The sequence below is a fragment of the Coenobita brevimanus genome, chromosome 50 (assembly GCF_032717465.1).
Source record: "Coenobita brevimanus isolate Jiangsu-jjx chromosome 50, ASM3271746v2, whole genome shotgun sequence".
Taxonomy (NCBI): domain Eukaryota; kingdom Metazoa; phylum Arthropoda; class Malacostraca; order Decapoda; family Coenobitidae; genus Coenobita; species Coenobita brevimanus.
In genome coordinates, this window is record NC_137003.1 from 2,376,888 (window position 1) to 2,403,301 (window position 26,414).

Consider the following 26,414-nt stretch of genomic DNA (forward strand, 5'->3'; position numbering starts at 1 on the left):
ATAGTCAAAGAATTTTTGATAGTCAGTAGAATTAGGGGATAAGTAAACAGGACAGATGTATTTAGTCAGAGAATGACAGGAAAGCCGAAGCCAGAGTGTAGAGAATTCAGAAGAATCGAGTTCAGGAACACGAGAGCAAGACAAGTCGTTGTGTATATATACACAACAGCCACCTTTGGCTTTGAAATGAGTATGGAGAAAGTAGGAGGATACAGAAAAGGGTTTGCTGTCAGTTGTGTCAGACAGCTGAGTCTCAGTTAGAAAAAGGTGAGGTTTAGAGGAGGAGAAGTGGTGCTCAACAGAGCAAAAGTTAGAGGAAAGGCCGCGAATGTTGCAGAAATGAAGAAGAAGAGAGTCAGACAGTGGTTCCAGGCACCTCGAGTCGTCACCGGGAGAGGGGCGGATGATGGGGGCATTTATGGTCCCCCCTCCCTGGGGACTCCGAGGCTTGGTGATAAGATGCCATAATTTTTTGAATTTTGGAAAAGGAAGTGTAGTGTGTACTGTGCATGTAGTTTGGTGTAGATAGTTAGAGAAATTTGTACTGGGGAGCATGCTGGCCTACTCTCTGTGTAACTGAGACACTGAAAAAGTTCAGCAAAGGGGGATGGTCAGGAACTAGTCCTGAGGGCTGATGAAACGGGAGCTCCAGCACTCCCTGTCATCAGCTTTCCATCCACCTCGGGAGTACTGCCCTGCTCGACTGGTGCTACAGTCTACTGTGTGTGTGTGTGTGTGTGTGTGTGTGTGTGTGTGTGAGAGTGTGTGTCACAAAGAATTATTGATGCACAGAGAAACATGCCAAGCCGCCCTCATTTTAGGAATATTAGGTAGTGGTGGAATATCAAGTAGAAGAGGTGAATTATTAGGTAAATTTTTGTATCTGTGTACAGAGTAATATATCAAGCCTATCTCAGTTTCGTAATATTAGCCAGAAGAGGTAGATGAGGCGAATTATTAGGCGAACTTTTGCATCTTTGGGCAAAGAAACATACCAAGCCTCTCCCAGTTTAGGGCATTTATCCATTAGAGGAGAGTGTCAAGTAGATGAGGGGAAATATTGGCAAACATTTGTATCTTTGGGCAAAGAGACATACCAAGTGTGTCTCAACTTTAGTGGAAAGTGACAAGTAGAAATGGTGAATTATTATTCGACCTTTGTCCCAACTTTACCTCGTAAGTCACATTCCTGACCCTTGTAATATAAATCTTCGTTGTTACTGAGGTGATGTAAATACAAGCTCTACGGAACCTCTCTCCTTTACTTCCTTCTTTATTCTTCCCTGTCACGAATCAAATTCGCGACATTTTCCTTTTGTGAGAAACCACAAACTATTAGTGGAAAACTCACTGTGTATCGTTCAGTTAACCGTTTCTCTCTCCATTTCGATGGTATACTTTTTTCAAAACATTCGTCACTGTTTCAAAAGTGACCGTTCTAATGCACGTCATTAAGTGCTCTACTGAGCGATATTATTGTTTCTATATTGTTCGCCCCTGCTTGCCTCAACCGTTGGCCACGCCTTCTTCCGGCTGGCCTGTGCATCGTACCACACGCATCGTATTTGAATGAGTCTTTTGTCTGTCGCGACGGAGTGTGGTTCTGTGCTCCAGTATTGAGAGTGAGAGAGGTCATCTAGCACCCAGACTCCACTAGACTACAGTTCTCCAGGCTCCCACCCTTCCTTGGTGATACGCTACAGTACATTGACCAGTATTTCCTTTTCGTATTTTTCTAGGTTTAAGAGGTTAGCTTCTGAGTGAGCAAGTGAGTGTGATCTCTTTATTTTGAATTCACTTTGAGTTGTAACGTTGAATTTGTTCCTTTGTAATTAATAAATTTAACAGTTCTTTTTCTTTGAGCTTAATGTAATGTAAACTCGTGTTTCATTTCTCCATAATTAAGCTTATTTCCCTTATAGCTCCTAGCAAGCATAAATGCTTTGCTATTCATAACTGGTACTTAGGCCAGTCTTGTTGTATTAAGCTTAAAATCCGTTGTGCCTTCTAGGAGTTAACGCATCAGCAAGAACCTGATATTATTAATAGTATTAGTTTATTTATTGTCAGGGGTGAAGTAACTTTCTCCAGAGGCTAACAGTACTAATACACAGCATTGTGAGTAAGTGGTCTCTGCTGTGTACTGTTGAGAAAGTTTATAAATTCTCGTTCTGAGAGAATCGGCGAAGCGAGCCGACACAAAGTAATCATTGCTTGATTTAGCAAGACAATTCATTGTCCCTGCTCTTCAGTATTATTGAGAATTATCTTTTAATATTGTAGTTATTTTAAAAACCCCGTGACATTCCCTAACCGTTCATACCCTTCCCTCCGCCTTCTTTCCCCCTCCCCTTCCCTCCTCCTGTGCTCTCGTATTTCCCCCCCCCCTTTCGTTCCCTCTCTCTGTCTCTCCTTCCCTTGTTTCTTCAAAGTATCTCTCCCCTTCCCCTCCTCTTCTCAGTCTTTCCATATTTTGTTTCCCCCAATTTTCTCTCCCCTTCCCCTCCCTCTCCCAGTCTTTCCTCCTCTTGTTTCTTCCACTACCACAACACATCACCACAAACCAGCCAAATGTTGTTCTTGACACATGACACGAAAATTGTAATGCGTTAAGGGAGGGAGGGAGGGAGGGGAGGGAAAAGGAAGGGAAGAGGAAGGGAGGTGGGGGAAGTCAGAGGAGGAGAAGAGGGGGAAGAGGAAGGGGAGACGAAGGAAAGTAAGAGGAGGGAGGATAATGGAAAGAGAGTTGAGGAAAATATTGATGATGATGATTGTTAGGAGGAGGAGAGGGGAAGCATAAGAACGAGGTGGATAGAGAAAACAGATGTAAGAAATGATAAGAGGGATGAGGGTAAAATAATATGCGAGTAGGAGTGTTAAAAAAGACAAAGGTTAGTTAAGTTTGGGTAGATCTGACAGACCCGAGAAGAGGGAGGGGATGGCTGAGGTTGTGGGCAGGAAGGAGGCTGTTTGGGGTGTAGGGTAAGGGAAGGTGTGGGGGTGTAGGGTAAGGGAAGTTGTGGGGGTGGGGGTGTACGGTAAGGGAAGGTGTGGGGGTGGGGGTGTAGGGTAAGGGAAGGTGTGGAGGTGGAGGGTAAGGAAAGGTGTGGGGGTGGAGGGTAAGGGAAGGTGTGGGGGTGTAGGGTAAGGGAAGGTGTAGGGTCGGGGTGTAGGGTAAGGGAAGGTGTGGGGGTGGGGGTGTAGGGTAAGGGAAGGTGTGGGGGTGGGGGTGTAGGGTAAGGGAAGGTGTGGGGGTGGAGGGTAAGGGAGGGGGTGGGGGTGGAGGGTAAGGGAAGGTGTGGGAATGGGGGTGTAGGGTAAGGGAAGGTGTGGGGGTGGGGGTGTAGGGTAAGGGAAGGTGTGGGGGTGGGGGTGTAGGGTAAGGGAAGGTGTGGGGGTGGGGGTGTAGAGAAAGGGAAGGTGTGGGGATGGGGGTGGAGGGTAAGGAAAGGTGTGGGGGTGGGGGTGTAGGGTAAGGGAAGGTGTGGGGGTGGAGGTTTAGGGTAAGGGAAGGTGTGGGGATGGGGGTATAGGGTAAGGGAAGGTGTGGGGGTGGGGGAGGGGATGATGTACAAAAGGCAGTAATGTAAATAGTTTTGGTGAGAAAGTGTACAATTGGGAGGCAAAGACTGAACACCACGTTTGGCCGTATTCATAAAGTTTGTTGAGTCCAAGTTGCCTTAGTTATTGCGTTTATCTTTATTATTGCAGCTGCTAAACACAGAAATAAATAAATAAATAAATAAAGGGAATATCGGCATGAAAATACGACCAAGCAAAATAATCTCTGCCAATGTTTTACTGTTATGGAGATTTGTTTATCATAAGAATTAGTTAGGATATTTTGTGAAATCGGTCTTAGGAGAGGATTGGGGAGTTTTTCTGTTTTTTCCTCTTTTTTCGTTGGTCGGTTTGTATGTTAGCTCATGTTACCTAACCTGCATTGTGTCACGAGAGAGAGAGAGAGAGAGAGAGAATGCCGAACTGGCAGGGAAAAGAAGGAAAGGAGAAAGAAAAGTAGAATACTGAGTTGGAGGAAAGGGTGATGTGGTAAGGGAGAGAAAGAAGGGAGTGAGGGAAGATGGGTGAGGGAGGTGCGGAGGCGTGGCACAGATGGATGAAGGAGGGAGGGAGAATGAGAGGGAGGAAAGTGCCTCAGAGGGGAAGGAAGAGGGGAGAGATAAGAGAGAGATGGGAGAGATAACCAGATGAGAGAGAGAGAGAGAGAGAGAGAGAGAGGAGGGGAAATAAATGTAGTGTTGTGGTTAATATGACAGCATGACACTTGTACTGTACTCGTTGCTTCTTTGACACCAGGCAGGCTATTTCCTTTCTCTATTCCCTCCCTTCTTCCTCCTCCCTGTCCCTTATTTCTCCCCTCCCTTCTTCCTCTTCCTAATCTTTTCTTTCTCCCCTGCACCCTTTTCATCACCTTTCTTTCTCCACTTCTACATTCACCCTTTTTCCTATTCCATCATTTTCCGTCCCTCCTCCCTCTTTTCCATTTCCTTCTCTTTCTCTCCCCTTTTGCCCCTTCCCTGTCAATGTCTGTCTATTTTCCGTTTCTCCCCCACCCCTCTGCTCTCTCTCAACCCCTTCCTTTCCTTCTTTCCTCTCCCCATCCCTTTATTTTCCCTCTCTCCCTTCCTTCTCTCGTTTTTTTTTTCTCTCTCACTTCTCGACAATTGTATTCCTCTCTTCCCTTTCTCGTTGTGGTGGTGGTGACTGTGATCTACGTGTGGTGGTGGTGGTATTGTCATTGATATACCGGTAGTTTTTCTTGGTGTGGTGATGGTGGTGGTACTGATAATGATGATGGTACTAGTGATCTGAGTATGGTGCTGGTATTGTGGTAGTGATGGTGGTAACAGTTGTGATGGTAGTTGTGATCATGGTGGTGGTGGTGGTGGTAGTAATCTGAGTGCAGTGGTGGTAATAGTGATCTGAGTGTGGTGGTGGTTTTTTGGTAGTGATGGTAATAGCAGACGTGACGGTAGTGGTGATGATGGTAGTAACAGACATCTGAGAGTGGTGGTGGTGGTTTTGTGGTCAATGATGGTGGTAGTAGTGGTGATGGTAACAGTGATCTGAGTGGTGATTTTGTTAGTGATGGTGGTTGTAGTAGTGATGGTGGTGCAGTGGTGGTATTGGTGGTAGCAGTGATCTGAGTTTGGTGGTAGCTGTTGTGGTAGTGTTGGTGGTAGTAGTGGTGGTGATGGTGGGTTATAATCTGGTGTCAGTCAGTGATTTAGCTATAGTTATGTTGGTTGTGGTAATGGTGGTGGTGATGGTGAGTAATTTGGTGGTCCAGGTGTGGTGGTGGTGGCATTAGAGGTGGTGTTAGTGGTGGTGGTGGTGGCAGTGGTGAAGGTAATGGTGGTGTTAGTGGCTGTAGTGGTGGTGATGGTGATTTTAGTTTCGGTAGTGGTGGTGATGGTAGTGTTATTGGTGGTAGTGGTGGTGATAGTGGTGTTAGTGGCGGTAGTGGTGGTGATGGTATGGTGATGGTAGTGCTATTGGTGGTAATGGTTGTGGTGAAACTGGTGGTGATAGTGTTGTTGGTAGTGTTAATGGTGTAGTGAGGGACGGTACACTTCTTACCACAAAACCCTCCCTAACCAACACAAAAAGGTAATGAGTGTGTGGACAGGTGTGGGAGAGGGTGAGTGTCAGTGAGTGAGAGTGAGTATGACAGTCAGGAGGAGTGGCTGAGGTGATGAGTGTGTATGGACGTGAGTGACATGATTAAGTAGGAAAGAATGAGTCTCGCTGAGTGTGAAATGAGTAACTGGGAGAGAATGAGAGGATATGAAGTGACGAGTGTGTATGGACGTGAGTGAAATGACTGTTTAGGAGAGAATGAGCCAGGGTGAGTGTGAAATGAGTAACTGGGAAAGAATGAGAGAAGAATTGAGTGTGTGCTGGAGTACAGAGTGAGAGTGTGAGTATGGGTAAGCAAATCAGTAACGCCTTTTTTTATATTCTGTTGTTTGTGCAAGTGAATGATATGAATAACTGAGAGAGAATGAGAGTAGAGGTGAGAGGGTGTTGACAGTGTGGCTAAGAGTAATGAAGATATATGAACACTGAGGTAATTATGCTTCTTAGATGAATGAAGTGTGTACACATCCACTACCACATGTATCCACTGACCTGAATGACACTGTGTGCTGGTGGCGTAAAGGAAATTAATATATTGTTAGTTTAGTGCAGGGAGTAAGATAGATTGATAGATTAGTTGATTGATGCATTGATGGAGAGAGAGAGAGAGAGAGAGAGAGAGAGAGAGAGAGAGAGACAGACAGACAGACATACTGGAGTGATGACAGTAAGAATGAAAAATGGGGGAGATGAAAGTGAGAGTGAGAAAAGAGATAGAAAGGAGAGAGAGAGAGAGAGAGAGTGAATAAGAGAGAGAATGAAAGTGAGAATGAGAAACAGCGGGTGAAAGAGAGTTAGAACCATTGAAGATGAAAGCGAGAGTTAAAGTGAGTGAGTGAGCGATAACCCACTAAGTACCGGCGTCATTAGTGGTAGTGTAGGCCTGAGAGAGAGAGAGAGAGAGAGAGAGAGAGAGAATCCAAACCTCCCCAATCTGTAATGTGTAATGGTAGTGCCCTTGGTCGCTCTCTCGCTCTCGCTCTCTCTCTCTCTCTCATACAAGGGGGTCCCCGCCCCCTTCAATTAACTCCACCTGACGCCAGTCACTTCACTAGAGATGGATGCTGACACTTCCCCCCCCCCTGTCATTCTCCTCGTCTTTCCTCACTTTTCCTTCTCTTTTCCTCCTCCTCCTCATCTTCATCATCGTTGTCGCCGTGTGTATATTCATGTGTTTCCTCCTCTGGCCTTTCCACTATACCGTATTTTGACTTCCTCTCCTCTTTTTACCCCTGCCAAGAAGGTTATGTTTTTGTCGGCGTTGTTTTTTTTTTTTTTTTTTAAGCAGGATTACTCAAAAAGTTATGCACGGATTTTTTTTTTTTTTTTTTTTTTTTTTTTTTTTGTAGAGTATGGTTCAAGGAACAGTCCATTAGATTTTGGTGGTGATCCGGATCGTCATCCGGATCCAGTAATTTTTTAAAGGATTCTCTACCATTGCGGGATAGTGGCAGTTTCAATATATTTGCTTCCAGCTCGATAAATAATGCCTACAATGTTTGTACAAACATTACAGGATAACATCATAAGATCCACCACACACTCCGCCTTGACCCAGGTTTGCATCTCGGATTGCTCTTGTTTTTTACTGGACTTCCTCTTCCCTCTTTTTTTTTTTTTTTCTCTCATCTTTATATTTTTTACTTTTATTTTCCCCTTTTTCTTCCCGTCCCCCCGCCGTTTTAATTAACCCTGTTCCCTTTTCTTTTGCCCTTCTTTTCTCCTCTTCCTTCTCCTCTCTTTTCTCTTCGTCTTCATTTTCTTCTTTTTTCTTCCTCCTCCTTTATTTCTCTTCCTGTTAGTGTATGGCGCATATAATGACTGTGTGTGTGTGTGTGTGTGTGTGTGTGTACAAAGAACCACTTACCATGACAGTTCATGTCCTGCTAAGGGTTAACCTGTATCCACAAACTTGTACTTTCATTACTCAGCCCCCCCCCCTCTCTCTCTCTCTCTCTCTCATTATCACCTCTTTCACACCTGATTCTCACCTGTCTTCTTCCTTGTATATTTTAATCATTTCTCCACCCACCGCCTCTGCCACACTTCCTGTTATCTTCATTCTTTTCTGTTCTTTCATCATTCAAATTCATTCACTTTTATAATAACCCTTCTTAACCCCTTCAACCCGAGGACTTATTATTATTATTATTATTATTATTATTATTAATCCATTGATTTACTTGTATTAAGCCTTTCAGTTCCATGACTTCATGTTTATCCTTACTGGATACAAGCAATTTATTCAGTGTAGGAAATATCTTGCATATTGAGTGGATTAATGAAGTTATATCCACCCTTCATGTTCCAATAATTTCTTGTATGCAGAGTAATATTATGTAGTGATAACAGCATCGAAATATACAGATGTCGTCGTTGTGAAGAGGTTAACCTTTCCATCTCCCTGCCTTTCCAGAATATTTCCCTACATTCCCTCCCTCCCTCCATCTTTGCTAAAATTGCTCACCTTTCCAACCCCCTGTCTATCCTGTCTTCTTGTTTATTTCCCTGTCCTTCACTTCTTCACTCTGTGTACCTGCATCGCTCGTTAATCTACACGTGTTATATATTTCATTGATGCTCCTCGTAGACCATTTGTTTACTTAAGGAAATCCCTGTCGTACTGAAGGGGTTAATGAAGGCTGGCTATAACCCCATCCTCTATATTTAAGGCAGGTTAAATATGATCTTGTCCATTTCCTCCCATCCATCCCTCCACCTCTACTTTCTCCAATTTATTCCCATCTCTTCATTCACTGTGCCTTCCCCTTTCCTGCCTTACGTCCCTCCCTGCTCCCGTGTCTGTCCTCCTGCCTACCTATTCCTCAATCCCTCTATGCCCTTTCTATCTCCCTTTATCCTTATTCTGTGTCCCTGCCAACCCATTTCTCTCCCTACCTTCCCTACCTCCCTTTCTTCATATTTCCCTCAATGTCTTACTTCCACTATTCATTCTTACCTCCCTATCTGTTTCCCTTGCTCCATTCCCCTCTTTTCTCCCTGTCCTACCTCCCTGCCTGTTTCCCTCTCTTCCTCCTCCCTTCCTCCATGGCTGCCTCCCTTCCTTCCTGCCGTCACTTAGCTTCAACAGTACCTGTGATGATGTTATTGTGCCACAACTAACAACGCCTACACACCTCTGTCACACTTCAATCTCAACACCTCACTCTGCACACCTCTTCCACACCTTACTCACACCTCTTTCACGTCTCACTCACACCGTTCACACCGCACTTAGCACACCTCTCTCTTACCTCACCACCTCACTCCTCCCCACTCGACCACACTTCACTTTACACACACACACACACACACACACACACACACACACACACACACACACACACACACACACACACAGAGGAGTGGAGATGTTGTGAGTCTGTAAGTCATATATAATTAACCTGTTGGTCAGTACTAGTATGTGTTGGCAGTAGTTGAGTGTGTGTACTAGTATGTGTTGGTAGTAGTTGAGTGTGTGTACTAGTATGTGTTGGCAGTAGTTCAATGTGTGTACTAGTATGTGTTGGCAGTAGTTGAGTGTGTGTACTAGTATGTGTTGGCAGTAGTTGAGTGTGTGTACTAGTATGTGTTGGCAGTAGTTGAGTGTGTGTACTAGTATGTGTTGGCAGTAGTTCAGTGTATGTACTAGTATGTGTTGGCAGTAGTTCAGTGTGTGTACTAGTATGTGTTGGCAGTAGTTCAGTGTGCGTACTAGTATGTGTTGGCAGTAGTTCAGTGTGTGTACTAGTATGTGTTGGCAGTAGTTCAGTGTGTGTACTAGTATGTGTTGGCAGTAGTTCAGTGTGTGGCAGCCGACGTAGCTCATCTTCCTTACTGATCTTTCATTTTACACTTTAACATTATTTTATGTGTTGTTTTTATTGGTGAATGTCATCATAACTGACAGCATTAACATAGGGAATATCGATGGGTAATGTGCAGAGTAAATCACCAAGGAAGAGGTGTTACGAGTCTCCAGAACTCCTTATACTACCACCCTCTCATTCATAATAGTGTACCTTGAACACAGATTTAGTTATTGTCCTTCAGTAATAGTAGTATACATAGGAACATTTATAATAGCCTACCCTCAACCCAGACTTAGTTATTATCAGTAAATAACACAACTATGAACATTTATAATAGCCTACCCTCAACCCAGACTTAGTTATTATCAGTAAATAATACAACTATGAACATTTATAATAGCCTACCCTCAACCCAGACTTAGTTATTATCAGTAAATAATACAACTAGGAACATTTATAATAGCCTACCCTCAACCCAGACTTAGTTATTATCAGTGACTAATACTACTACACATATAAACATTGCCGATATTCAACCCTCAAGCCAGACGTAGTTATTACAAGTGAATAACACGAATATATATGAAAATGGCCAGTGTTTTGGGATGGAAAATATCGACCTTAACATTTGCATGGTTGAAGGCGTTAAGTAGCAGGTTGGTGGGAAATAAGAACATTTATATGGAAATACACCCAGCCGCCGAAATTTTGATACGACGAAGGTAATTGCAAGGTTTATCGGAAAAATGGTTTTTCTGATAATAGGTACCGTTTGCCTGCAGGGATTTTATTATAATGGTTAGGGCATGTATGGGATGTCTCTCTCTCTCTCTCTCTCTCTCTCTCTCTCTCCACACACACACACACACACACACACACACACACATATCTGCCTATCTGTCTGTCTGTCTCTCTGTGTCTCGTATTGAAGTACTGGCTGGTGCCGTTTTCCGTGTCACTATATCCCATGTCAGTTTGCATGTCCTGAGTGTCGTGTCAGTTTAATCCACTCAGGTGTCTATCAGTAAACCTCAGGTGCACCCAAGGCCGTAATGTAAGTGGCTTTGGGGATATCCTATCACCGCCTCCTTAGTGATTTATTCTGCACATTGCAGGTCAATATCCGCTTGTATCTTACTGTGCAAACAGTGTCCATATTAACACGATGGAGGCAGCATACACGTGACTGGTAATGTGTTTTATGCAAAGAAATGATGAAGAAAATGGGAAAGGAAAAAGAAAAGAAGAAAAACAAGACGAAGACGAAGGGGAGGAGGAGAAAGAAGATGGTGATGTTGTTGATGAAGATGGTGATGGTGATTCAGGATGAGAAGATGATGAAGATGGTGATGATGATTCACGATGAGAAGATGACGAAGATGATGATGATGATGAAGAAGATATCAAAGGCAGAGTTGTCCCAAAGCTTGGTATGGCAGCCACAATACTTGCTACAGGTCATACAGTGTCTTATAATGTTTCCCTTGCATTTCACATCTTATTGTTCAGGTTCGTTCCAGGCCTCAGTTTCCCTCACTTTCGTTCACCGTCACTCTTCAGATTTTCCCTTACAGTTTCGTCCAGTACACAGCCTTTCCATATTGTTCCGTGTTCTTTCGCTCTTCTTCCTACGGAATGGGTAGGGTGCTGCTGGGTTACGTTCCGCTCCGTACCATTAATCATCGTTCCATCAAGTTCCGTATCGTTCCGTTTCGTTCCTTATAATTTCGTTCCGCTCCGCATCATTCCGTTCCGCTCCGTATCATTCAGTTCCGTTCCGTTTCGTTCCTTCAGCTCTGTACCATTTCATTCCGCTTCGTATCATCCTTTCCTTTTGGTCGCGGCCCGTTTCGTTCCATTTAACACTACACGACCGCTGGTCCTCTGGAGAGAGAGAGAGGGGGGGGGGGAGACGAGAGAAAGAAAGAAAGAGGGGGACAAGAGTCACTCTTTGTCATTAATATTGTTTTATGAGTCTCTCTCTCTCTCTCTCTCTCTCTCTCTCTCTCTCTCTCTCTCAACACACATTGCGACGATCCAACTCTCCATCTTATTCTAGGTCTCCTCTTTTTTCATCCAGTATGTATCAGATGCACCATAGCTCTGCTCTCATGCAGTCATCTTTCATATTACAACGATCCCTCTCTCCATCTCATTTTCGGTCTTCCTCTCCTCCTTCTTCCAGTATATCTCAGATGCACCATAACTTTGCTCTCATGCAGTTTCTTTACATTGCAACGATCCATCTCTCCATCTTATCTTCGGTCTTCCTCTCCTCCTTCTTCTTCCAATATACCTCAAATGCGCCATAATTTCCCCATAACTTTACTCTCTCGTACAGTCACATTCAAACTCCAGCCATCCAATTTTTTCGAGGCAGTCATTTTTGGCAGCAGGACGGCATCGTCAGCGAAATTGTCACCAAATTTGATCCAACACAACCAGTGTACATTTGCAGCGTCATAACTCTCTTGCCCAACACGCCATTGGCCGTATTTATAACCTGTGCCCAGACTTAGGTGTGCACAAGGCTGATACTTCAGGATTTATATCTACGTGTGCACAAATATTTGTACTGCATCACCAAATTGGAGTGGATATTGCAGTGAAAGTACTAAGGTGTGCACAAGGCAGATACTTCAGGATTTATCTCTACGTGTGCACAGATATTGGTACTGCATCACCAAATTGCAGTGGATATTGCAGTGAAAGCACTCAGGGAAACACAGTGATGCCTGAGAATAATTAACTGCTGTTAAGCCTTGTACAGTATATTGCAATAATTGATCATTGCATTCGGTATGGTAACACAATTTTGCCCGCTTTTGGTGATTATATATATATATATATATATATATATATATATATATATATATATATATATATATATATATATATATATATATATATATATATATATATATATATATATATATATATATATATAATCTATATATATATATATATATATATATATATATAATCTCTCTCTCTCTCTCTCTCTCTCTCTCTCTCTCTATATATATATATATATATATATATATATATATATATATATATATATATATATATATATATATATATATATATATATATATATATATATATATATATATTTAATAGAGGGGTTAGTCATACCCTTCACTACGTCCTTCACTGCCAGATAGTGTACGTTAGGTAAATAAAATCGTGTGATAATAGGAAGGTATAAGGCTGAAAATTGGTCATCGTAATAAAGGTGTTAAGATCGTTTATGAATACTTAACCAAGTAGACTTCACTAGATTACACTTTTGTCACCACGTTGCACTCAGCCATTATTGGTGTGATATATATCTACACTGCACCACCGCCTACCTTCCCCCCCCCCATACCGCCTTCATCATTGTGGTTACCCCCTCATCAGCCAATATTGGTGTGATATATAACTTAATCCAGATCACACTACACTTCCCTCCCACGCCTTTCCGCCTCCTACTACAGCACACTGCCTTCCCCCTCCCATCCCACACCACACTACAACACACATTCACACATCATTGTACAGTTACATCCTTATCGGTCATTACAGGTATGATGTAAAATTTAATACACAAAACACCCCCAACCCTCCCCTTCCCCCACACCACAACACACTCATTGCACCTCTCCCCCCTTCCCCCACACCACAACACACTCATTGCACCTCTCCCCCCTTCCCCCACACCACAACACACTCATTGCACCTCTCCCCCCTTCCCCCACACCACAACACACTCATTGCACCTCTCCCCCCTTCCCCCACACCACAACACATTCATTGCACCTCTCCTCCCTTCCCCCACACCACAACACACTCATTGCACCTCTCCTCCCTTCCCCCACACCACAACACACTCATTGCACCTGTCCCCCCTTCCCCCACACCACAACACATTCATTGCACCTGTCCCCCCTTCCCCCACACCACAACACATTCATTGCACCTCTCCCCCCTTCCCCCACACCACAACACACTCATTGCACCTCTCCTCCCTTCCCCCACACCACAACACATTCATTGCACCTGTCCCCCCTTCCCCCACACCATAATACAGTGACTGCCTCGCCGCCCTCCTTCCCCCACCACAACACAGTGACCGCCCCACCGCCCCCCTTACCCCACACCACAACACAGTGACCGCCCCATCGTCCTCCTTCCCCCACACCACAACACAGTGACCGCCCCACCGCCCTCCTTCCCCCACACAACAACACAGTGACCGCCCCACCGCCCCCCTTCCCCCACACCACAACAAAGTGGCCGCCCCACCGCCCTCCTTCCCCCACACAACAACACAGTGACCGCCTCACCGCCCTCCTTCCCCCACACAACAACACACTACCTCACTGCCCCCTTTCTCGCCCACACCACAGCACACTCGCTACATCACCCCACCCCACATCATTATTTAACGTATTCACAGACTGAATGTGTGTGTGTGTGTGTGTGTGTGTGTGTGTGTGTGTGTGTGTGTGTGTGTGTGTGTGTGTGTGTGTGTGTGATACGTGATACAATGAACACATGTATATGGAAAATACAAGATACAGTGATCCCTAAATTTTGAGTCTTTTCACATGGCATTACATCCACAGTTTATTAGAAAAATTCTGCTGGACTACCGGGTAATTTACATTTAGTATCAAAAGTAGTGGAGAGAGAGAGAGAGAGAGAGAGAGAGAGAGAGAGAGAGAGAGAGAGAGAGAGAGAGAGAAGCGAGTAGTGTGGAAGAAAACAGAAATAAAAGGGGGAAGTGGTGGCAGGAGGGGGAGAAGGAGGGTTAGGAAAAAAAAGAAAGAAGAAAAAAGAAAAACATGACAAAACATGGTAAATATCAGGAGATAAGAGAGGGAGAATACCTTTGATAGACAAGAGGGTTGGTAATGTTAGTATAGCGAGATTTATGAGCACAATGAAGTGTACACATAGATTGATTAATTACACCTTATTACAGGCAGTCCCCGTTATGTCGCCTTTTTATTTTTCTTTATTTTCGCTGCTGCTTACCGACACCTAGGAAGAATATCGCACTGAAAGAATGAAAAAAAAAACAAAAAACAAAAACAAAAACAATCTTATTTATCTTGTATCACGATATTGATTTACCTTTTTTTTTTTTTTTTTTTTCCCCTGTCACCACATGATTATATTTGACTCATGATAAGCATTTCACAGTTGCCGGGGTTCATGGCACAGTAAATCACACCGAACCATTTCTCTGTAAAAGTTCCATTGCCACCTACTGTGTGAAGCTGATGTGGCAGTTTCTTACAAATGTACAGTACCAGTTGTAGGCTGACAACTGTGTGTATAGGAGAGTATTAACTAACAACTGTGTGTATAGGAGAGTATTAACTAACAACTGTGTGTATAGGAGAGTATTAACTAACAACTGTGTGTATAGGAGAGTATTAACTAACAACTGTCTGTATAGGAGAGTATTAACTAACAACTGTCTGTATAGGAGAGTATTAACTAACAACTGTGTGTATAGGAGAGTATTAACTAACAACTGTGTGTATAGGAGAGTATTAACTAACAACTGTGTGTATAGGAGAGTATTAACTAACAACTGTGTGTATAGGAGAGTATTAACTAACAACTGTCTGTATAGGAGAGTATTAACTAACAACTGTCTGTATAGGAGAGTATTAACTAACAACTGTCTGTATAGGAGAGTATTAACTAACAACTGTCTGTATAGGAGAGTATTAACTAACAACTGTCTGTATAGGAGAGTATATATTGTTGCTGTGGTATACATAAATGCCGCTGGGAGTGACAACATTCTGACCGTTGCGGCTACTTAAGTGCACGTTACTGTTGGGTAAATTAGTAGTTTTGTTTTCATTATTTGCCTCATTGGCCTTCCTTATATCTTTCATTTACTCAGAATTATTTTTTACTGGTTCAGAAGTATCCTTTAAAAGTCCGTGTTTCAGTGGAGATTTGAAATGAAACTAAAACATAATAATTAACCGGTACCTCTGACATGAGTGGAAGTTGTATTGTCGTAATTTTGGACAAACTTTCTCTCCTATAGGTGTTTTAAGCTATTTCCCTGAGTACAATAGTTTTAGAAGACACAACGCTGTCGTTATTAGTTTAAAAAAAAAATGCGAAGACAAAACAATATGAAAATCAGTCGCAGTGTTGTGTGTAGTAATATATTAGGATGAAATGAAGCAGAAATATATTTTGTTGATTGACGGTGTGGTGTTGCCGTAACCTGTCATACGGTAACTGAGTCAGTTATGTGTGCCAGTACCTGAAGGTACTGTATGTATACCTGGTGTTCACCTACCATGTTACTTTATACTTAACCTGGCATAATCTAAGTAAATTCATTTTGATTTGATTTAATCTAACTTCTTATCCTAACCTAACTTAATCTGATCAGATGTCTAATTTAAGCTGATATAAACCTACGTATCCAAATCTAACCAAACGTATTCTGTTGTTATCGAATCATTTACAACCAGACCTAACCTAAAATAACCTAACCTAATCTAAATAGTCAAGATCAAATCCAGTCTAACGTAACCTCACCTAACCGTAATGTAACGTATCTAAACCCAAGGCGTGCTGCCGTAACGTGGTCAGTAGTGGGTGTCAGTAGGTGGGTGTATAGCTGTGGTGGTGGTACAGCTAAAACCCCGTGTAGGTGGTGTCAGTAGGTGGATGTATAGCTGTGGTGGTGGTAAAGCTAAAACCCCGTGTAGGTGGTGACAGTAGGTGGTGTATAGCTGTGGTGGTGGTAAAGCTAAAACCCCGTGTAGGTGGTGTCAGTAGGTGGGTGTATAGCTGTGGTGGTGGTAAAGCTAAAACCCCGTGTAGGTGGTGTCAGTAGGTGGGTGTATAGCTGTGGTGATGGTAAAGCTACAACCCCGTGTAGGTGGTGACAGTGCCCCTGCACTGATATCCACGTGATGGTGCAAGGTGTACAATGTTGACCATACCCTGACACCATGTGGCCAGGGATAAACGGGTGGGGAGGGCAGGGGCAGGGTGCAAAGGGCAGGAGGGAGAGTGGGAAGGGGAGGGCAGGGGCAGGGTGCAAAGGTCAGGAGGGAGAGTGGGAAGGGGAGGGCAGGGGCAGGGTGCAAAGGGCAGGAGGGAGAGTGGGAAGGGGAGGGCAGGGGCAGGGTGCAAAGGGCAGGAGGGAGAGTGGGAAGGGAAGGGCAGGGGCAGGGTGCAAAGGGCAGGAGGGAGAGTAGGAAGGGGAGGGCAGGGGCAGGGTGCAAAGGGCAGGAGGGAGAGTGGGAAGGGGAGGGCAGGGGCAGGGTGCAAAGGGCAGGAGGGAGAGTGGGAAGGGGAGAGGGTGATAAAGAGAGGAGAGGAAGGACGAATGGGCAGTAAAGTGAAGGGTAATGTTGGGGGAAGTTGGACCGGTGGTGGGGGAAGGTGGGGAGGGGGAAGAGTAGGGGGTTGTGCAAGGGGGAATGTGGTGGCTCGATATCTTGCAAATACAATAATGCGTGAGGTCTTGATTACACACACACACACACACACACACACACACAGTAACGCGGGGACAATTTTATGTGTGTATACAGTACATGTGTGTGTGTGTGTGTGTGTGTGTGTGTGTGTGTGTGTGTGTGTGTGTGTTAAGTTTGCATATCTCTTGTGTAGGCCTATATGTGTATGTCAGTGTATGTGCAGTCATGTGTGAGTATGAATGCATCTCTATGTAGTGTTAGGTATGTGTATGTATGTACTGTATGCATGTGTTTATATTTGTAGGTATAAATGTATGTACTGTATGTATGTATGTATGTGTATTGATCCCCTGCCTCAGTCATCATAACCCATTCCCTTCCATTTCTCAGATTACATTGCACACTTTCCTCACACACACATTGTTTTTTCACCTCCGTGTTATTACAGTGTCAGTCGATATATAAGATTTTTTTCCCCCTCGGTCCGGAAAAAATAACTTGTTGATTGTGTGTGTGTGTGTGTGTGTGTGTGTGTGTGTTTTCAGTTATTATATTCACAGTTCGCTGGTATTATTTTTTCTTTTTTCAGCGTCTATTTTGTGTTACTTCTGTATATTGTTTGTTCGTTTATATTTCTCTTATATTTTTTTTTTCTCTAAATCCAAACTCTCTCTCTCTCTCTCTCTCTCTCTCTCTCTCTCTCTCTCTCTCTCTCTCTCTCTCTCTCTCTCTCTCTCTCTCTCTCTCTCTCTCTCTCTCTCTCTCTCTCTCTCGTGTGAGACGGTGATTGTATTTTTTCCCACCATACACTGGCACTTCCGATCATTATAAATATTTTTTCATGATAGCAGGGGCGTGGGGGTAATGTTTATGACACACACACACACACACACACACACACACACACACACACACACACACACACACACACACACACCAGTCTGGGTATCGGGTGTCGTGTGTGTTAGTGGACAGAACACACGTGGGTCACCCTTGTTTATGTGTTCCACCCCTCGCCTCTCACCCCTCACCTCCCACCCCTCACCCCTGTGCTTTCACCCTTATCTTGTATCCCTCACTCATTATCCCTCACCCATCAATCCTTACCAGTACCCCCTACCCCATGCCTCACCCAGCCCTCATCCCCATTGCATCCTTTCCCCCCCCCTCATCCTTCCCCAACCCCTCTCCCCTCATCCCTCACCCTCACCCCCACCCCCACCCCCACCCAACACAACGCTCATCCTTCACCCCAACCCCTCCTCTCTCCCCCTCCCCCCTGCCCCTACCACCACAGCCAGTCCACCCGGGGTCGTATTCACAAACCCTCCATCGCTGCCTAGTGTGAGTCAACCCATAGACTGATATTATCTGTTTTTATTACGATAGTGTGAAGGCGTGCACTGGGAAACAGTGATCAAGGGTGAACCTCTCTCTCTCTCTCTCTCTCTGGTTTTGTGTGTGTGTGTGTGTGTGTGTGTGTGTGTGTGTGTGTATGTGAGGGAGAGAGAGAGTGCCAGCTGGTGAACACCGCAGCTCTCCCTGGCTGTGTTATCGACAGGTTTGACAAGTTTTCTTTTGCTAATGGAAGGAGGAAGAGCTGGTGTTGTATGTACAGTGTCGGTCAATAATTCCTTTACACGTCTGGCCTCCAACACCACACTCCAACACCCTTGATATTAGTCTGGGTGTTATTGTGTACAGTGTCGGTAAATAATTCCTTTACACGTCTGAGGCATAGAGACGCCAACATTCTTTATCCCCGTTAGGTAAAAAATGTAATTAGATGTTAAACAGGTTGGATAGTGTGTATGAAGTATTGTCGTCGAGTGTACGGTTATTGAAAATATTATTACAACATTGTTTTTGGGTGACAGGTGTGGAATTATTACATGATTCTTGAAAAGCTGCTTGGTCTGGGAAGATCACATCACTGAGTTTAAGTAGCCATTGTTTACTGTGTTCTCATTGACCTGTGTGACGTGGATCAGTATATGTGTCCGCAACAGCCATGCCAGGACGAGGACTGTAATCTGTAGACCAACTGTAGATATAGACGTGATAGTCCGTTCCCACTGGTACAGCAGTTCTCGTAAGTGTCACACGCCATTACATGCCGCCCCTTTGGCACTAATACCTACCGCCCATATTCAGTATATACATGCTAGAAGTAGATATAGACTTGATAGTTTGTTTCCTTATGCACATCACCCCTCCCATGTGCCACACACCCTTACATGTCACCTCTTTTGCACTGATACCCACCGTCCATATTCAGCACATGGTAGGACTATCACATTCGGGGCTGTGTGAAGATAGTAGCCTGCGTGTTTTTATGACATGACGGTGGATGTTGTGGAGAATCAGCAAATTTTGTTTTAATGAAATATCAGAGCATCAGGCGGCCCAAACATGGAATTAAACTTGCGTTCTTTCAGACAGCAGACCACTTAACGCACTGTGTAACTATATACGTTACCTCTGAACAATATAAAAATTTGTCTTATACCAGATTTTTCTCACTCTTCATTCATTTGCATTTTTCTACTTTGAACTCTCCATTTTCTTCTCTCATTTTCCTTCACCACTTCCTATAGTCCTCCTTCCTATCCGTCATCCCCCTCTTGGTCTTCTACCTTTTTTGTCTCTTTCTTTAAACTTGTCCTTTTGTGTCTTCCTCTTCTTCTCTCTCTTTCTTTCCCATTATCCTCCTCCTCCTCCTCCTCCTCTTCCTTTCTTCCTTTTCATTTTGTTTCTTTTCCTATTTTCTTTATTATTCTCCCCCTCCTCCCTCTCAGCGCCAGCACCATTATTACACCCCATAATAATAATATATCCCCCACATCTCATCCCACCCCACCCACTAAGCACCTCCCACGCCCACCCTGCCCTCAGCCCGCCCAGTTCCCGCCCAATTTATAGCCCAGGCTTAAAACACCCTCAAGTTTATGTTATTGTCACTTGGGGAAGGATTTTATAAGGAGAGTGGAGGAGGTAATCTGGCCAGAGGCGGCCTGGCTGTGTACAGGCTGACTGAGAGAGAGAGAGAGAGAGAGAGAGAGAGAGAGAGAATCTTTGTTTGTGCGTGTAATACAGTACCCGGTAATGTGTTTCAGTAGAGTGTATGTGTCGTGTGTATGTGTACGTGACCTGTTTATAATATACACTCCACACACACACACACACACACACACACACACACACACACACACACACACACACACACACACACACACACACACACACACACACACACACAGCCTCTTTCCTCTATAATTGGTAACCTAAGACCACGCAGGAGGCAACAGAGAACAGGTTTTGTTGGATGAATTTATTGGTGTATTTCTTTCATTTGTAATTGTTTCCTGTCGATATATTTTGTTCATTTTTTTTTTAAAGAGTATGATGAGAGGATTATTAGTGTGTGTGATGAAAACAGGGAAAGCTGCAGGTATGGATGGGTGTGCTGTGGAATGCCTGAAAGGTGGTGGAGTGACTATTGTTCACTGGTTAGTAAGATTGTTGAATGTGTGCTTTGAGAAAGGTATGGTGCCAATTGACTGGGCAAGTGCTTGTGTGGTCCCGTTGTATAAAGGCAAGGGTGATAAGTATGAATGTACTAGCTTTAGGGGTATAAGTCTGTTGAGTGTTGTAGGTAAGGTGTATGGTAGAGTGTTAATTATGAGAGTTAGAGAGGGTACAGAGGGAGTGATTAGTGATGAGCAGTGTGGCTTTAGGAGAGGGAGGGGATGCGTTGATCAAGTGTTTGCTGTGAGACAAGTGTGTGAAAAGTATTTAGCGAAAGGCAAGGATATATTTTGGGCATTTATGGATTTAGAGAAAGCGTATGATAGAATTGATAGGGAGGCTTTGTGGACTGTTTTAAGATTGTATGGACTTGATGGTAGGTTACTAAAAGGGGTGAAAAGTTTTTATGTAAATAGTAGAGCGTGTGTAAGAGTGGGAAATGCTGTGAGTGATTGGTTTCCCGTGAGAGTGGGGCTGCGACAGGGATGTGTGATGTCGACTTGGTTGTTTAATATTTACATGGATGGTGTTGTAAGGGAGGTGAATGCAAGAGTTTTAGGTGGTCTGAGTCTGGTAAATGTTGATGGAGGAGAGTGGAATCTGAAGCAGCTGCTGTTTGCAGATGATACTGCACTGGTGACTGATTCAGAGGAGAGATTGAGACAGTTGGTAGAGGAGTTTGGAAGGGTGTGTGAAAGGAGGAAATTGAAAGTAAATGAGAATAAGAGTAAAGTGATGAAGTGTACGAGGTTGATAGATGGTAGGGGGATGAATATAGTTTTGAATGGTGAGTTGCTTGAGGAGGTAGATTGTTTTAAATATCTAGGGTCACATGTTGCTGTGGATGGAAGAATAGGTGCAGAAGTGAAGTTTAGAATAAATGAAGTAGGAAAGGTGCTGGGAGGAATGAAAAAAGTGTATAAATGTCGTTCGCTTAGAATGGATGTAAAGAGAAGGCTGTATGAGGGTGTTGTGGTACCGACTGCATTATATGGGGCTGAAACATGGAATATGGGTGTAGCAGAGAGGAAAACTTTGAATGTAATGGAGATGAGATGTCTGAGGAGTATGTGTGGAGTGACACGTATGGATCGAGTGCGAAATGATGAAGTGCGAAGGAGAACTGGAGTTGTTCGGGAGATGGCTGGTAGAGTTAAGCAGAGGGTGTTGCAATGGTTTGGGCATATGGAGAGAATGGATAATGAGCGACTGGTGAAAAAGATAACTAGATCTGATGTGAGAGGTGTAAGGCTGAGAGGAAGACCACGAATAGGATGGATGGACAGTGTGAAGAGAGCGCTGGATGCGAGAGGGATGTCTGTTGAGCAAGGAAGAGTGGCTGTGCGTGACAGAAATAAATGGAGAGAAATTGTAAATGAATAAGTGATGACGCAGCCCTGAGGGGATATTCTCCCGCATTTGGTCTGATCAGCTAGTCAGGTCAGGTGCGGGTAAGGGGATGGGTCTATTATGATGTGGCAGGGGTAAACCAGTTCTGCTGTCGGGCCCTGCTGCGGATGTCACTGATTGCAATGTGCAGTTGACCCTTGTGCGATGTGGTGCAGTGAGGATCTGTCCGTTCTCCCCTTTGGGGCTAAGATGCGAATGAATGTGTTTGAATGGATGAGTAAATGGAGAGTGAGTCGTCCTGTCTCGGCTACCTCCCTTTCCTTGGGGGAAGCAGCCTAGGTATATAGATAGATAGATAGATAGTGTGTGTGTGTGTGTGTGTGTGTGTGTGTGTGTGTGTGGTATTAAGCAGTACAGGTTTGTAGTGTGTTTCATTTTAAGAGATGATTTATATGTCACTGTGCAGCGGGGTACATATATTCCGTGTGTGTGATGTTTCTTCTTACGTACACTTTCAGAGAGGTAGAGGGGGGAGGTATTAAATTCAAATGGCACAGGTAAGCGGCTTACCTGGCAGCAACATTCTGCTTTATTTATACAAGACTCACCTGCATCTTTGTGAAGTGAACACCAGCCAAATTAATATGTTGTGCGAAAAATTATATTCATACATAAATATCTACTCCGTGTTGGACGTCAGCATGAAAAATAATTTACTCCTTCACTACGATGACCTGCTTCTCACTTGAATCAAGCCTTCAGCAAACGATTTTATCCAACTATGTAAGTACGTCAAGGAGTGGCGTGGTTATGAAGGCTGTGTCTGTTCCCTTTAGTTCCCAGTCATTTATAGGCAGCAAAAACTTACATAATATAAGTGAAGAGGTGTGTGTGGTTTTGGCGTCTGGGCTGCCGTACTATACTATATCATATAATGGCATCACACCCACTTACCTCACTGACAGAATATTATCAGTACAGCTTTAGTCACCCTGATGTTTTGAATCAGTGGCGTCCAGCCTGTTCTTCACCACCACTGTATTGCCCCGCCAGCACACTGCCTGCCGCCAGCAGTGTGGTAATGGGTACAGTGGCAGTGTACAGTTTGTTTGGTGATAGTGTACTAGGAGTGTACTGGAATAGTACCCTTTATGTCAACAGAGAGAGAAAAAAAAATGTGTGTGTGTGTGTGTGTGTGTGTGTGTGTGTGTGTGTGTGTGTGTGTGTGTGTGTGTGCGCGTGCGTGCGTGTTGGATATACACACACAGGTGTGTGGCAGGTAAAAACCAAGTAAATATAGTTGGCCTCTGAAAAGATTTTTTCCACTTGGCAAAAAGTTGGAGTTGGTAATTCACCCTGACGCACCAAAGCCTCATGTGAATGACCCCGCCACGCTGATGACCTTACTAATTAACTCAGTAGTATGGCGACAACGTACCTATATATATATATATATATATATATATATATTTATATATATATATATATATATATATATATATATATATATATATATATGTACCAGTTTATGTATATGTATGTATGTATGTATGTGCCCATTGTAGATTTTTGTACAGGAAAGCGTCGTCTTATAAGGAAGGTGAGGATCAGTGACAACATAAACAACATCTTCAGTTTACTCGGGCAAGTTACCCAAGAAAAATAAAGATGTTTACGCTTTCTCTGATGTTCACCTTCGTTTTTTATGTATTGTATATATACGGTATATAATTTGTGTGTGTGTGTGTGTGTGTGATAAGCAGCTACAAGGCAGATAAATGTAACAGTAAAATATCATGCTGGTAATACTCACTGATGTGATTAGCTACAATAAAGATGTCCAGCAGGGTCGTGAAGCAACATTCCTTATGTAGTAATGGGTCTCACCTCAGCACAGTGGCCAAATTGAGAAAATATAGGAAAATTTATTGCGAAATTTATTTTTATAATTCAGGTCAGTGAGTTCATTGTTCTTGAAATTATTTAAGTATCTTCTCATGCCTTGCTAGCTATGTTAGTTACCGGATTTTTTTTTTTTATTCTTAATTTGTTGTTGTTACATTCCATACGTCATTGTTTGTATGGGACGCCGGAACAACGTCACACAGCTGTAGATGGCTGTTGTCAGTGTGGTGAAGCCGATAGTGTGTGAGGCTGCAGTGACCAGTGCCGGGGATTGCCACGTTTCATGGGCCAGGATTTGATAGTTATTTTTTTTGTTTCCTGCGTGTCTGGATTTTGCCCAGTCCGTAACATTTGTGAGAGATGATGATGGTAATGATGACTACGACGAACTTTAAAAAAGGAGAGAGTGGAAACTAATCTTGACATTCAGGTGGAAGACTATAATACAGGACTGACAAGAGTTACCGGAAATAACAAAGTTTATAAATGGAGAGAGAGAGAGAGAGAGAGAGAGAGAGAAAGAGAGAGAATGTGAAACAGAGGTAGATATGTTTACAGCAGCTTGACCCACGATATACACAACAGAGGGTGGGGAGGGAAGCTGTCACCCACACTGCCTGCTCTCTCTCTCTCTCTCTCTCTCTCTCTCTCTCTCTCTCTCTCTGCTAAACCCCACAGCAGCAACACTAGCCACAAGGCCTGCTGTTCTCTTCATGTTTGTAGACTATTTTTTAAGACCAGTATTATCGGCAGTATGAGGTAAATGTGGTTAGTGTGGTCGTCCTCTTGGAGTGTTGTGGTTGTGGTGGGGTGTGGTGGTGTTGTGGTTGTGGTGGAGTGTTGTGGTTTGTGGTGTTTGATGTGGAGGATCAGGGTGAGGGGAGGGTCAGGGTGAGGGGAGGGTCAGAGTGAGGGGAGGGGTAGGGTGAGGGTGAGGGGAGGGTGAGGGGAGGGGTAGGGTGAGGGTGAGGGAAGGGGCAGGGTGAGGGGAGGGGCAGGGTGTGGGGAGGGTCAGGGTGAGGGGAGGGACAGGGTGAGGGGAGGGACAGGGTGAGGGAAGGGTCAGGGTTAGGGGACGGGCAGGGTGAGGGAATGGTCAGGGTGAGGGAAGGGGCAGGGTGAGGGGAGCGTCAGGGTGAGGGGAGCGTCAGGGTGAGGGGAGGGACAGGGTGAGGGGAGGGTCAGGGTGAGGAGGGGGCAGGGTGAGGGGAGGGTCAGGGTGAGGGGAGGGACAGGGTGAGGGGAGGGTCAGGGTGAGGGGAGGGCCAGGGTGAGGAGGGGGCAGGGGGAGGGGTATAATTAATGGTTAAGGGAGCCAAGCTGTCTGGGGCAAACTGAGGGGAAGCAGGTGAGGGGAGAAGGAGAGTGGAGGGGAGAGATGGTGACAGGAGGGAGTAGGAGGAGGGGGAGGAACGATGAGGTGCAGGAGGGAGTAGGAGGAGGGGGAGGAAGGATGAGGTGCAGGAGGGAGTAGGAGGAGGGGGAGGAAGGATGAGGTGCAGGAGGGAGTAGGAGGAGGGGGAGGAAGGATGAGGTGCAGGAGGGAGTAGGAGGAGGGGGAGGAACGATGAGGTGCAGGGGTCTGAGAGGAGGGGTGATGTGAGGAGGAGGAGGGTAGAAATAATGGGAGGGGAAGGGAGGGATGACAGGATGGTGGGAGGGGAGAGGAAAGAATGGGAGAGGACAGGGGAAGGACTAGTGAGGGGAATACGGAGAGAAATTATGAAGGCAGGAGAGTTACGAAGAATGTTAATAATAATAATAATTAATAATAATAATAATGATGATGATGATGATAATAATAACAAAACTACTAACAGAGAATGTTAAGTAAGTGGATACAAGAGAATCGGGAATTTTCCAAAATTTTCAGTCGTCCCCCCCCCTTTCTCTCTCTCTCTCTCTTTCACACACACACACACACACACACACACACACACACACACACACACACACACACACACACACAGTTTATCGGTGTTTCGTCTCTTCCGTGGGTCCAAGTTTTTCAGATTCAATATATTTTCCAAGTTTGGACTGACGGCAGAGAATTGGTTTGTGTTTTGTGAGGGGAAGGAAGGAAGGAAGGAAAGAGGGAAATAAGGAAGAAAAAGGAGGAAGTGCAAAGAAAAAGGAGAGATAAATACAGGGAAAGGGAGAGAGCAGGAGAAAGAGATATAGGAAAAAGGGGAGAAAATCAGAGGAAGAGAACGATTAAAACGAAGACAAAGAGAAAAGAATGGAAGGAAGGAGAATGAAGGAGGGAAGGAAAGTGAGGTTGGATAGAGAAGAGGATGGATGGAGGAAAGATAGCAGAACGATAAGGATTATAACGGCGAAATAAGGAAATGAAAGAAAAATCAAAGATACGACAAAAGTCGAGGTGTGGAAGAGAAAGAAAGATTTTTGGGCTTCTGTGTGTATGAAGAAGAAGAAAGAAAAGGAATTAGAGGAGGGGAAAAGAGGACAGAAAGGAGGAATGGGATAGAACAAAAAGAATTAGAGAAAAACATGGCTGATAAAAGAAAGGAGAGAGAAAGAAGCACGTCTTATGTAATAGTGGTTCCTTGTGTGTGTGTGTGTGTGTGTGTGTGTGTGTGTGTGTGTGTGTGTGTTTATCCTGCAGGTGTGTGTACATACTCTCATCAATAACTTTTTTTTACATGGTGTGTTTAGTTGTGTGCATGTCTGGAGATAG

At 44.2% G+C, this 26,414-nt stretch overlaps 1 protein-coding gene across 1 annotated transcript in view; it reads right to left on the reverse strand.

Moving 5' to 3' along the window:
* Nucleotides 1–26,414, reverse strand: part of LOC145399853 (uncharacterized) — a 143,114-nt gene that overhangs the window by 72,519 nt on the left and 44,181 nt on the right. The window lies entirely within an intron of this gene.